Raw genomic sequence first — 12,744 nt, forward strand, 5'->3', positions numbered from 1 at the left:
AGGCGGCCTAGTCTATATTGGAACTGTGATCACCCTGCAGCTTGTTCCCTCTCTCCAAATACGAGATGAGGGGGGAAACAAAGGCAGCTTATCTAACCATGAATTGGAAGGGACATCCTGCGGACACCACTCCCGTTTTGTATAAGCTATGGAATCATTAAAAAAATCCTTAATTATGCCATGAAAGAAGGGTTGATTCACCTTCGATATAAAGCTCTGGCTGAGCTGCCTGTGACGAAAAAATCACAGAGCATCCAAATAGCATGCCCCAGTACAGAACATAATAGGAGTCGCATGGCTTAAGTCCTTTGCATGGCTCTGGAGTGAAAATTTGGCACACAGCAGGCAGGACAAACCCAGACATGCTCCTGACACCTGCCTGTACTTAGGCTGTTACCAGATTACTCCTGGGTACCATGAGAGCATTGCTCCCAAATGCCCTGTCCATCCTGTGAGAGGCAGCCTGCCAAAGAAATAAGTTTCAAAATCTCCTAAGCCTGATAGAACATCTTGACCACCACGTGGATCTGCGGTTTTATAACCTGCCTCAGCATGTGATTTCTTCGCCTTATCACCAGTTGCTTCACTCACAGAGGCAACAAGCATGCTGACTCTCAATAGGTACTAAGCATTCAAGCCTGTCACAACTCTTTAATTTCTGCTTAAAGGGAGAAGAGAGCTGTAGCTGTATGAAAGGACAAAAGCAATCGGTTCCATTCTTCCTTTGCAGGAAGGGAGTTAGGCAAATTGTGTAGAGAGAAGCTCGCATCTCCAATTAACACCTGCACTTAATTCCTCTGCCCTAGGTGGACACTTCAGGACATGTTACATCTCTGGGCTGTGATACCTACCCCTTTGTCTTAGCACTCAGGGAGTGTCACCACTGCAGCCACCCACAGCAGAGGTATAAGGTGGAGGAAGGGGAAGAGGGGGGAATCAAATGCTTCCACCTTTACCCAGCCATAATAATATTCAAGAGCTATCTTGAGTATTTCAAATTTGTGCCATTTGCTGAAGTACTGCAAGCAGCTTCAGACAACTCTACATTTAGCGTACTTCTACCTGTGTGCCATCCCTTTTTCACACTGCAGAGACAGATTTTTCAAAGGCCTGGTGTTGTTTTCATGCACATGCACGTATGCATCAGTTATAGCACACAAACGTCTCACTGTCCACTAAAAAAGAGCTTCTGGAGGCACATGCCAAGCAAATGCATGCATTTTTACTTAGTGTCAGCAGTAAAACACCAACAGTTTGTGCACCAAGAGGTGAACTTTCAAACAAGCCCCACAGCACTGTAACTTATGCTAATTTATAATTCTGTACTGACATAAGCTGTTAGAAGATTTGAGTGAAAGCTGGGAAATTATTATTTGTCCCATCCCTCTGAAAGCAGGGGTCCTATCTGAGCTGAGTAGGGTCCTATTTGAGCTGAGTAGCAATGAATGGGATAAATATGTATTAGAATCACTCTTGCTTTCAAGATATTTGTGGATTTGACCCAGACTGTTCCTCAAAATCAGTGCACTGCAAAGACTTTTAGAGAAAGAAGGTCAGTCACCTCAAAGGCATCTGAAACGCTTATTGGGATAAATTCCTCTCATGTTCTGTTTCCCACTAGTGTCAGAAGGTCAGTCCCCATCACATTTCGCATGTCAGCTCAGGTTCTGAAGTGGTCACAGTCTCAGAAATGACTGTGGTGAGTTCAGTACAGCCAAACAGATATTAGGGAATCTTGGGGAATGGAATAATATACTATACTATATACAGTATTGTACAGCCTGTGCATTTTCAGTATTGTGACAGCAATTGTATCATTTATAAAAGAAAAGCAGGGTTGCTTTTGCTCAGAGAAAAGTATTGACTTGTTTTATTTATGCATTTCAGGGTTAACACTGGAAGCAAGATCAACCAGAAGATCATATCATCATACTGAAACTAGTTTACTTCTATATAAAGTGTGTCATATGAAAGTCCTCCTCCATAGTACTACATCCCAAATCAGATAAAGTATATTTTAACAGTCATGAGAAACTCATAAACATTCTATAGTACAATAAAAGTATATTTTTACAGATTTATAGGAACCCTAAACTCATGAAAAGCATCACACGAGCTATACATTTTTAAATGACCATTTATTAAGTCCACAGTCTAACACACCCTTAACTCTGGACTATCAGCGGAGAAAAAATGCTATACTCAGCAACTGCTTTATATATAATGAAAGCTGGTGACTTAAAAACCTTAGAATGTCCCCCCACCCCAAAAAAATCCACTGATAATCGTGGCTGCCATCTGGAAGAATAAGAATTATCAAGCTTTAAGCTCCCATTCCCATTAGACAGCTGTTTTTACTTTTCTGTACCAAGATGACACATGGATTTTCCCTGAAAAACTCAGTTCAGCTTCTGCTGGATATTAACCTAGGCACCTCTATTTAAGCAAATCAGGAACGGGCATTTCAAAGAAATGCACAGCTTTGCTAGAAAAATTTTGCATGGAAATTCCTTTTCCGACAACTCTTTAATAAACTGGTTTTATGGATCATGCCACCTGGACAGCACCAGAACATCCAAATGAAGTGAAATGAAATGACATAAAATACGACCTGGCTTCTCCAAGGGACATTTTTGCATAATCAGTGCAATGCTATGCAAAGCCAAAGATCAAGCTTTCTATCTCCAGAAAGAGTACCATATGTTAGGCGGCACAGCAAGCATCCTCTCCACAGCTCTTACCTCACAAATAGTAGAAATTACAAGCAAATTTAATCTCTGTGGTATATTAATTAAATTTGCATTGGTCAACCAAAAGAAGGCTGCCAAATACTATTATCTGTGCCATGGTAAGTGGCAGCTTACGAAGCAAAGACTAACTCAACTCTGAACTATTAAATTCATTTAATATATGTATTGTAAAAGGATAGTGTATTAATGAAATAGCCTTCAAAACTTTCCTTCTGTCAGCATGAAATGATGAAAATTTCCACACAAGACTGGACTAGCTACAGTGAAAAGCAACATTAACACCTTATTAAACCCCGGATTTCCATTGAATTTCTTTTCTCTTTTTTAAAAAAGAAAACTATTTGCACTCATTAAGGCAATGTCAGCAATCAAATAAAAATATAATAACAATTATGCCAACAAAAGGAAAATGGAAATCCGTAATGAAGTTTCATCTCCTGATCTAGGGAGTCAGTGATGACATATGGATACACAAGTACTGCAGCATGGGGATGCATCAGCATATCAGACTGCAGCATTTCATGTGTACTGGGCCATGTATTAATGGTTTTAATGTCCTCAAGATAATCCTAAAAGGACCCAAGGTTTAGGATCATTATTTTTTGTCTCTGTGGTTTCCAGCTGACTTCCTCTCTAGAAACTGTCTTTAAAGAGCTAAAGATCACTTGCCTCCTGATTTGTTTTCTCTCCTTTCTGGGAACAGTCAGATATCTCAAAGATTATTTTCTGTTATGGATAGCTCTTGCCTGATGCCTCCACACAGCTGTATCTCAACCTTACTACTGCAAAGTAGCAGTGCCATAGAAGACAGCTGGAGCCTGCCTGGAACTCCTCTACCATAATCAGTGATTTCAGTACAGCTGTCGAACAGTGAGACCCACTCAAATAAACTAAGAAGAGGACATACACATTGCAAAATCAGTGCTGAAAAGAGGTGAAATCATCTACACCTGTTTTTGGTGCAGTCTAAGTACTCCCTACATCAAAAGATTTCAGTGTAGTGTAGTACCCTAAAACTGCCTCCGCTTGACAGCTATCCAGTGCTTATGTGAAATAAGCTGTTGACCTCACTGACTCATCACAGAGTTTCTGAACTCAGCTATCTTCAGTGATCATGATACTGGCTTTCCACACAGCACATGTGTTCTTCAGATCCCCACGCCAGAACATCGAGCCCGTTATCATTCATCTCTTCCCCATCCCTTTTATTACATACTTTACATTCCTAAGCCAGGATACTAAAACCTTTTCCACCATATTCGCTTTTTTCCTTTCTATAGAGGCTTTCCATGGGACCATATCCCCATACTCACTGTCTCATACTGCCTCAACACCTTTTACAACACTCTGAGCCAACACTGCCAAAGCAGTTCAAACATCAGCAGAGGCTCATGACTGCTCTGTGTATTAACTGAGGACATCAACTGGACAGTAACTTCTGGCATTTTCTATATAGGATTTCCCTCTAGTTTCTCACTTCAAGTTTTATACATTCAATTTCCCCTCTCCCCTTCACTTTTCCTGTTTTTTTGTTCCCTGAAAGTTGATGGTTTCTATTCCCCACAGTTTCTTACCTCATTTGAGGAGGGAAGGCCCTCTGGCTACAGGGTTTTGGACTCAGCTGGGCTGTGTTCTTTTTAAATAAAGGTAGAAAGCTATACCCCTGGCCAGAACACTATCATTAGGAAAAAAGCTTTTGAGAAAGGGATGAAGGCTGGATTCACTACCAATAGTGTGACACACATAAGAAAGGACTGCAGAAACACTAGTTGTTAAAAGGTCAGGAAATCTTGTATCCCAATAGAATCACTCAGAATCACTCCTTATGTTTTTCACAGGCAAACTTGCCAGCTCAAAACAGGCTGGAAGATTAAATGCCACTTGCTTCTATGAGCTGCCTGTAAAATCACCTCAAGCTCAGTGAGGTCTTGTTTTTGGCTTTTTGCTACCAGTTTTACTTTAAATTCTCTCCCAGAACTGAAGGATGGCAAACATTATGCTAGCTGTTCAGTTTATCCACTCATAAACTCAACCTGCTCACCTCGCTGCAGCAAAGCCAGCTGTCTGCTGCCAAGGACAGGCTGTGATGTCTCCAAAGTCAATGACGTCTGCAGGGGGATTTCACTGAAAATCTATCAGTAAACTGTACGGCCAGGGGAATTGACAGTCAGGTTTTAATAACAGAGGACTTTGATAATCAACCGGAGAAGCTGTAGCACTTACTGAAAACGTTATGAAATAAAGAATATAGTTTTAAGACACTGTGGACTAGAAATCCTCTTTGAAACCACACTCCATTTGGCAGAAGAGAAGGAGGTTTACAGAAAATGGGTTACAACTCCAAGATTTTGTTGCTGAATATAATTTGTGGCTGCTTTACTATATATTGTTGCTGCATTATGCTTAAAGAACCACATACAGCTTGACAATCACAGGAAACCACCACCACTACCTACACCAAAATGACTCCTTCAGCAGGTGTGCAAGGAACAACCACCACAGAACTGGCATTGAGACACACTTCCCTACGCTACAGAATTTCACAACTGGCAGAATCTCTCTCCTCTGTGCTGCCTCAATGTGTAAATAAGATGGACCAGTCCAGTGAGTCTGGCCCAAAGTTGCTCTCCTTCCTCTTTGAACATTTGAAGACTTCTGTTTGGCAGATGTCATCCATTTTGACATTGGATGTATTAATTATTTCACTGATTTCACATAACAGTGAGATAAAAACTGTCCTTCAAAGACAAAAAGAAAACGCTTGCTACCTGTGATGGATCTAATATGAAAGAAGATCATATTTACTAATGGATATAGATGGAGTAGAGGAAAATAATGATTGTCCTTAGAAAATACCACTCAGGCTGTTTAGTGAACATTAAATCTACTTTCAAATTGACTATAAAAATACTTTTTATAAAACCAAGTTCTTTCTTCCTAACCTACTTCAGGAATAAAATAGGGTATAAATACCTCCTTATACCTGCTGCAGATAGACCTCAAATAATGTAGTACTTGAGGTGATTTCCTGCTTGGTACATCTTCAGTAGAAGCTATTCAAAGTGCAAAATGACTGACAAAATTTGACTCGATTTGCCAACCACAGATTAAGTTTGAACTGCTTGTAGTTAGAAAAGCTACCAGGTCACTTGTAAACTGAACAAACTACATGTAGAAAACACTGCGAAAGAAGAGGCAACCCCAAGAGGTCTTTCACCAGAGCTGTCTTCAGAGCAGAAGTGCACTTTAATTGAAACTGTGCTATTGTGCCTTCAGCACAACTAATGCATAATAACAGGCTTTTGAATCCCTTCTACTTCAGCAAAAGCTGCAGTATGGCTCATTTAAAAGCAGCTGTATTGGCACATATCTTTCTTTTTTCACAAACGCCAAATGCATGGAGAAAGAAATAAAATACAATATTTTAAAAATACATTTTTACAGTTTCTCTGAAACCAACTCCAAGTGGGGATTTTAACCACAAAGGATAATTGTGTTCTACTCCAAGCTTAGACAACTCAAAAGCTGTAGGTGATACCTTCAACAATGCTGAGATTAAGTTAAAACTTAACTGGCTTTCCAGAATCACAGGGTCATGAAGGAGCACAGCAACGTCAGAATTAAAATCAAGCTTACAGAGACCAAAAAGAGAAAGACACAAAATAAAGTCAGGCATAGGCATGTTTTGAAGTTTCTTTCCTTAAAAGATTTTTTTTTTCTGGATTTAGAAGCAAAATGCTGGAAAGCAGCAGTAAAAAGATCTACTCAAACATTTGTTCCACTTCCTGCCAGTTCAGGATTGTTTCCAACAGTACATTTCTTGTATTTTGTCCAAAGGGTCCATCAGTCAAGAAGAAATAGGTAAAATACAAAGACATGACAAGAATAAGCTGGAGGAAACCCCTCTACGGCTGTTCTGTAGGTGACCTTTCTGAGGCCAGAAAGCCCAAAAGGGTGCTCAGTACAGACAAGCCCAGATTTCCAAGGAACTCAGCTAGCCATGGACACTGTGCCCAGATCTTACAAAAATCAGGCTGTTTATGCCACAGGCTGAGTTCAGCTAACTAATTCTATAAATTTTGCTTCTATTCTAGAAGGAAGCAGAATTTTGAAAACTTGTTTCAAATTGCACATATTAAGCACTCAGAAAAACCCTATTAGAAAACACTGGCTCTATATAGAAGTGATGTTTTGGAGTCCAATACTTAGGATAATTTTTTGTTCCATGTCATGTACCCCTTGGTGCTTTGAAAATCTCATTTTCATATGGACAAATAGAACCACAACACTTTCTCCCTGTAAGCCGTGTTCATATGGTTTAGCCAGTTCTCTTTATTTGATTGTACCCATGTGATATTTTTTTTTTAGTTTTCCTGAAGCCAAGCTCCTGGAATCATGCATTATATAAGAATCTCAGCTTTCTCTTAAAACAAAAAAATCTGTTTCTAGTCTTTGTGTTTGTGGAAAAGGGACCAAGCCCAAAAATCCAAAAGCTTAAAACCCATCAGGCAAACAAACAAAAAGAGAGCCCCAGACTTTTTATTTACCTTCCAAACATCACAGTTTTGCAGGGCCTGGTTTATGCTTTCTGAACACACAGAACTAGTAGTATTACTCCTTTATTCAAATGCTTTAGCTAAGCAGAGTCACAAATACCATTTCAGCATACAGTTTCTGCCTGACAATGTAAAATGAATGCCAACATATTTCTTATACCATAGGCTAAATTATACTTACCTTTTCCACACAAGTAATCCCATCTAAACCAATCAAGATTTAACCCTCCAGTTCCTATGCCATAATTTATTTGCTCAATAAATATATTTTTCAAATGGCAGATCTGCACATTTCTGTGCTATTTTTTCCCAGCATATATTCCTTGGGGCATTTTCTGCTTGCTCTAGAAATTCAATAAGGAGCTGTAAACACTACTCGAGGACTTAAAAAATAATCTCTTTCCAGTCCCAGCCTCTACTACGTACTTCGGCAACCTCCTTTTTGATAACCTGCTCTTTCCTATAAAATCTGAGAAGTAGAAAATGGCCTTTTAAAAGATTTGGAGACATCCACAAATTTAGGGGCAAGCTTAATGTTAAGATCTTAATTCATTTGAGTGAGGGGAAGCATTTAGTCTTTTTTTAATGTATGGCAAGTATTCCAGAATAAAAATGATCTTAATCGAGACTAAAGGCATACAGGAAGAGAATCCACTCATGGAAGGTAAAAATATAAACATTACAATATTTTCACAATCCCAGTTTACAGTCCTTCACACTAACAAATACATCTCTGCCCTGTGAAATCCTATTCTATGATTATTTAATATCTGCAAATGAACACTGCAATAAAGCTCATCGATTCACATAAAAGAGAGACATAACTCTTGCTTTGAGTAATGCATACACTAGACTCTGCACAACAAGAAAGGTCACAGGAACAAGAAAAATTTAAAAAGTGAAAGAGAAGAAACACGAAGTAAATCAGTTCAGGGATGTCACAGCCCAGTCACACAAGATTAGCACAGAGGGGAGTTAACTTAGGAAGGTAAATGTAGAAGAACGGATAGTTTAACATGACACATCTCTCTATAATATAGCTAGCTAACTACAAACAGTAAGGAAAGGAAACTACCATAGCAGAAGCTTCAGCATGTATGGTACAAGTCCAGCTGGAAGCCTGGATATATAGGTTGCAGCTGGAGCTTCTGCTTCACTGCTGCTAGTACCAGAGCTTGTTCACTTACAGCTAACTCAGTATTTCTCCATTACTACAAAAATACTACAGTTTTAAATTTGGAGTGCTGCTTTCTAAAATCAAACATCACACTCTCACAATACTGTGTGAATGTACACTGTGCCTGAAACAGTCAAAGCACAGCACTTCTTACACCAGAACGGCCATAAAGACTGCTAAGAATTTAAAGAGTGCTAGAAGATTTTAATTTATTTCCAAACTTCATGGGCTGATCGGCAAATTGATGAAAGTGGTACTAACAGTTCTCTCCATCTTGCTCTGAACTGGCTTACGACATCGTGTGCACACAGGCTGAGCAGAAACCCTCAGCAGAAAATCCAAAATCAGCACATCAAAAGTGTATTTGTTCCCAAAACACACTTGCACCTGTTTCTGCAGGCACCAAACTGCACTTTCTAGCCTTGAGATGCAGGAAAGTAGTATGCTCATCTGAAGTCTTGGAAAGAAGAGACCCATGAGAAACAATCACTGTCTATAAATATCACCGAGGTAACTATATAAATGATGACAGGGAATTATACAGAGTCTCAGAACATGATAGGAAAAAAAACAATGCTTGAAAGCTAAGGAAGGAAAAAAAATTGATAAATATATGCACTAAGTTCTTACCAAGAGGACAATTAGGAAAATGAAATACCAAAGAGTGACAAGTATTCACGGCAGTTATATTATAAAGCACTTTCTGAGCCTGTTTAGAGCAAGTTAAAAAAACCTTGGAGTACTATCTACAATATTCTAGTTAGGAATCACACCAAGATGGTGCCCGGCAAAATATGTGCAGATAGAAATACCTTATTCAAGAGCTCTTCTCTAGCCTGGTCCAAATAAGGCTAGACTCCATGTTACCCACATTACACTTTACAGCGCACTCAAAGCAGTAGGACCGCATCAGATCTAACCTGTTACTAAACATACAGAATGCTTGTTTACGCCCCCATAGCACTAGTACTGTATTATTCTTCTTTCTTAAAATTAGCTCCTACCATCTTTGTCACATCGCATCAGGTGGTTCAGAAACTGTTTTTGCTTTCCTACCACTCATTTACATGAATCAAAGATGAAAACTCACCTTTCTTTTATATATATGAGTGTGTCTGTGTCTGTGTTAGAAACATATATGCGTGTGTGTGTGTATATATTTGCTCCAAACTGTTAAGTGAAAAAACCTGCCAAGCAGAATTAAGGCGTCTGCTGGTGTTCCTGCTGTGGGCCAGAAAACAGCCAAAATCATAGTAGGAAATCTGACAAAAAAAGGCCGCAGGAGAAGTGTGCTGAAAGACCAGCATGGTCCCAAAAATCAGAAATGGAGACAATGACAGTGAGTATTCAGAGACAGTAGAGGCTCACCACAAACTTCATCTGCCCTCAGCTGATGCACATAGAGCAGAGCAGGAGTCACGGCCTCAGACTGGTGCTAGATCTGATCTATCCATATCTCAGCTGCCCAGACAGTCGGACCTAACATGTCAGAAGTTATTTTATGCCAACTTGGCATAAAAAGTGCCAAGTTTATGCCAACTAAGCCTATTAATTTAACTTACAGTTTCACTGTGTCATGTAATGCCAATCTCTTTCACAGTCAGAAGTAAGACTAAATGCATGAAAAGGCCTCATACTGTTTGTACCTCCCTCCCAAGGGTCTGGATGAACGCAGCTGATGAATACAGCAAGCTGGCTGACCTGTCCAAATATCTTCATTAACCTATATTCAGGAATTTGCAAACTAGTTACAAATACCAAAGGCTGTTACTAGATGAGTTGTTATTCTTGCTTCTTTCTGTTTTTCTAGTCTTGCTCTGCAAAAATCCTTTTTCTGTTACTTTGTGACCACAAAACACTGAGCATAAAATATTGTGTCTGTCTTGTGAAAGGTTAAGGCCTTTTCCTGCTTATTAATGCATTACCCTTTCTACAGCCCTTAACTTGAGCATGGCAATGTTCACAATTCAAGCTGGCTAGCCTATCGGAAAGCACTAGTTAAAGCTAACATTAGCACATCTCATCAGGCACTAACACAATCATTCTGCAGTCATTCAAGCACTCTGTGAAGCTCTTGAGTTATTTTCCAGTGCAGTTGCTCTCATCCCTGTTAAACTAATCCAAGATACATCACTCAAGTTAATTTTGCAGTGAAGACACAGGCTGAATGAGAGAACACGATTTTCCCAATTGCATGGTGTAGATAATGCCAGAATTTGGAATGATACATAGCAGTTTGATCTCTAGTAGTTGTTCCATCCACTGGACAAACCTCTTCTCTATTCTTACTGTAGAAGTATACATTGCAGTTTAATACAAGAGTGGGCAGATGACCAAGTAACAGCTTGGTTTTTTCAGTGTATAGTTTTGGGTTTTTTTCCCTAAATTAAACAGTTGGAGATTTTGAAATGTGTCTGCAGATGAATCAACAGCTTAAATGGTTCAGTGAGCAAAATAATTGTATGGATTTTTTTTTTTTTTTTTTTTGTCAACATGGGGATTTTAACATATTTGCACTTGGCAGACATAACAAATTCCAGTAAAACTCATTTCAGTTAAGTCTCTGTTTCCTTTAACTCTCATTTCTTAACCATATTTCTGCTGAAAGGATAATACTGAAAACAAGAAGTATATCTCCACAAAAGTTAATGCAGCTTTACTGATTTACATCAGCTTGAGATTCCAGCCCTTAAACGTTTCTTTCATTAGAAAGGTTCAGAGGCATAAACAGTGTAAATGCTGTGAAGTGCACAATGTTGTTAAGAGTGAATTTAGAGCTGCACAACAAAAAGAATTCTGAAGTAGGGAAAAGGTATGGATGGGGCCTTTCAACAAGGCACAAAGAAAGTTCGCGTGTGATTTCCTAACAAGCACAAGGCACAGATCAGGGGCCTAGGTCCCATAAGGGGTGAGGAGTTCTGTCCGTCTGTAAGGTCATCAGCCCAAACCTGGCCAAAGTCAATAGTTACAGAAGTTACTCTTAATACCAGTTCCATTTCGGTCAGACTCTTCACGTGTTTGGAGTCAGATGAATATTTAAGTACTCTGAAGAAGCACCTGTGATGATTTCATCTTTAAAAAAGTCACTATGCAAAGATGTATTTGGCTTTGCAGTTCACTTCGCTGAGGCCAGTTCAAGATGCAACAAAATGACAGATCCAAGAATACATTCTACTAGACTACAGTAATATTTAAACCGAGGAAACATAAGGAGTTATCAGTGGTAGGTAAAAAAAAAAAAGAAAAAAACCTCTACATATTGAGAACCATATGTTGATATTTTAGTCATTAATTACAATCAATAGTACTGTGCCTACTTCTAGTGGATTCATGCAAGTGTGGTTAACAGTTCCTGCGGCCACTATGAAAACAGTACAGACAAAACGAAGCTGAGCTAGCACACAGGCTCCACTCTGCTAAATGCAGGTACGGTTCAGAACCACCAGCTACTAGTCTCTACACCATTGATAGGGGAAAGTATTGAGACATCTATGTCAGACTGGGTTCCTTTTTCCAGTTTGTCATCCAGGCATTGTAGCCTCTATACTCCGCTAACTGTATGGTGAACTAGGGACTGGTGAACCTGGGCAGTGATGATCTGAACTATTTAGGCACTCTCTTAAAATTTGATGACAAAATAGCTACCAAACCTAAGACAAGTTCCTTGTAGAAAGCAGTCTGAACTATTAAAACAACTTGCAGTGAACAGCATCTTAATCAGAAAGCAATGAATTAAGCAAAAACACTGCTTTAATCATATTTTAAACAAAAAAGCTTTTTAAAACTGTAGCTTATTATTGCACATACAGCTACAGTAACATATCCAACGGCATGATTTTACAAAACATTTGTTTATTCATCTGAAAACATGGGACCTTCGCTCATGAGAACTGAAATTCTTTCCCAAGACGGAATTATTTTCCCAAGACTTTCACTGCATGTGTTTTAGATCCAAGGAAAAAAACATTTCACAGGTTAAAAACATCAAAAATAACAGGCTAGAACTCAAAGACTGAAAGAGAGAGTTGGCCTTCATGTCTGTCAAAAAAATTCTAAGTTAAACAAGATTATTAACTGCTTAGAAAAATTATAGTTTCATTTAATCTACGTGTCACAGCTCCATGATATCTGTCTGTTTAAACAGCTGGGGAGTATGTTGGATAATTAACTGCCTCAGTCCAAAATTATTTTATTGGTTATGATAACTGCATCTTAGAAAATTTTTATCAAAGTCAAAAGGCAACTTTGACAATGCCATGCA

At 39.0% G+C, this 12,744-nt stretch overlaps 1 protein-coding gene across 4 annotated transcripts in view; it reads right to left on the minus strand.

Annotated features, from left to right (window-relative positions):
- Positions 1-12,744, minus strand: part of SLC24A4 (solute carrier family 24 member 4) — a 94,786-nt gene that overhangs the window by 46,186 nt on the left and 35,856 nt on the right. The gene's annotated exons all lie outside the window — the stretch shown is intronic.

This window comes from Dromaius novaehollandiae, chromosome 5 (assembly GCF_036370855.1).
Source record: "Dromaius novaehollandiae isolate bDroNov1 chromosome 5, bDroNov1.hap1, whole genome shotgun sequence".
NCBI classification, from domain to species: domain Eukaryota; kingdom Metazoa; phylum Chordata; class Aves; order Casuariiformes; family Dromaiidae; genus Dromaius; species Dromaius novaehollandiae.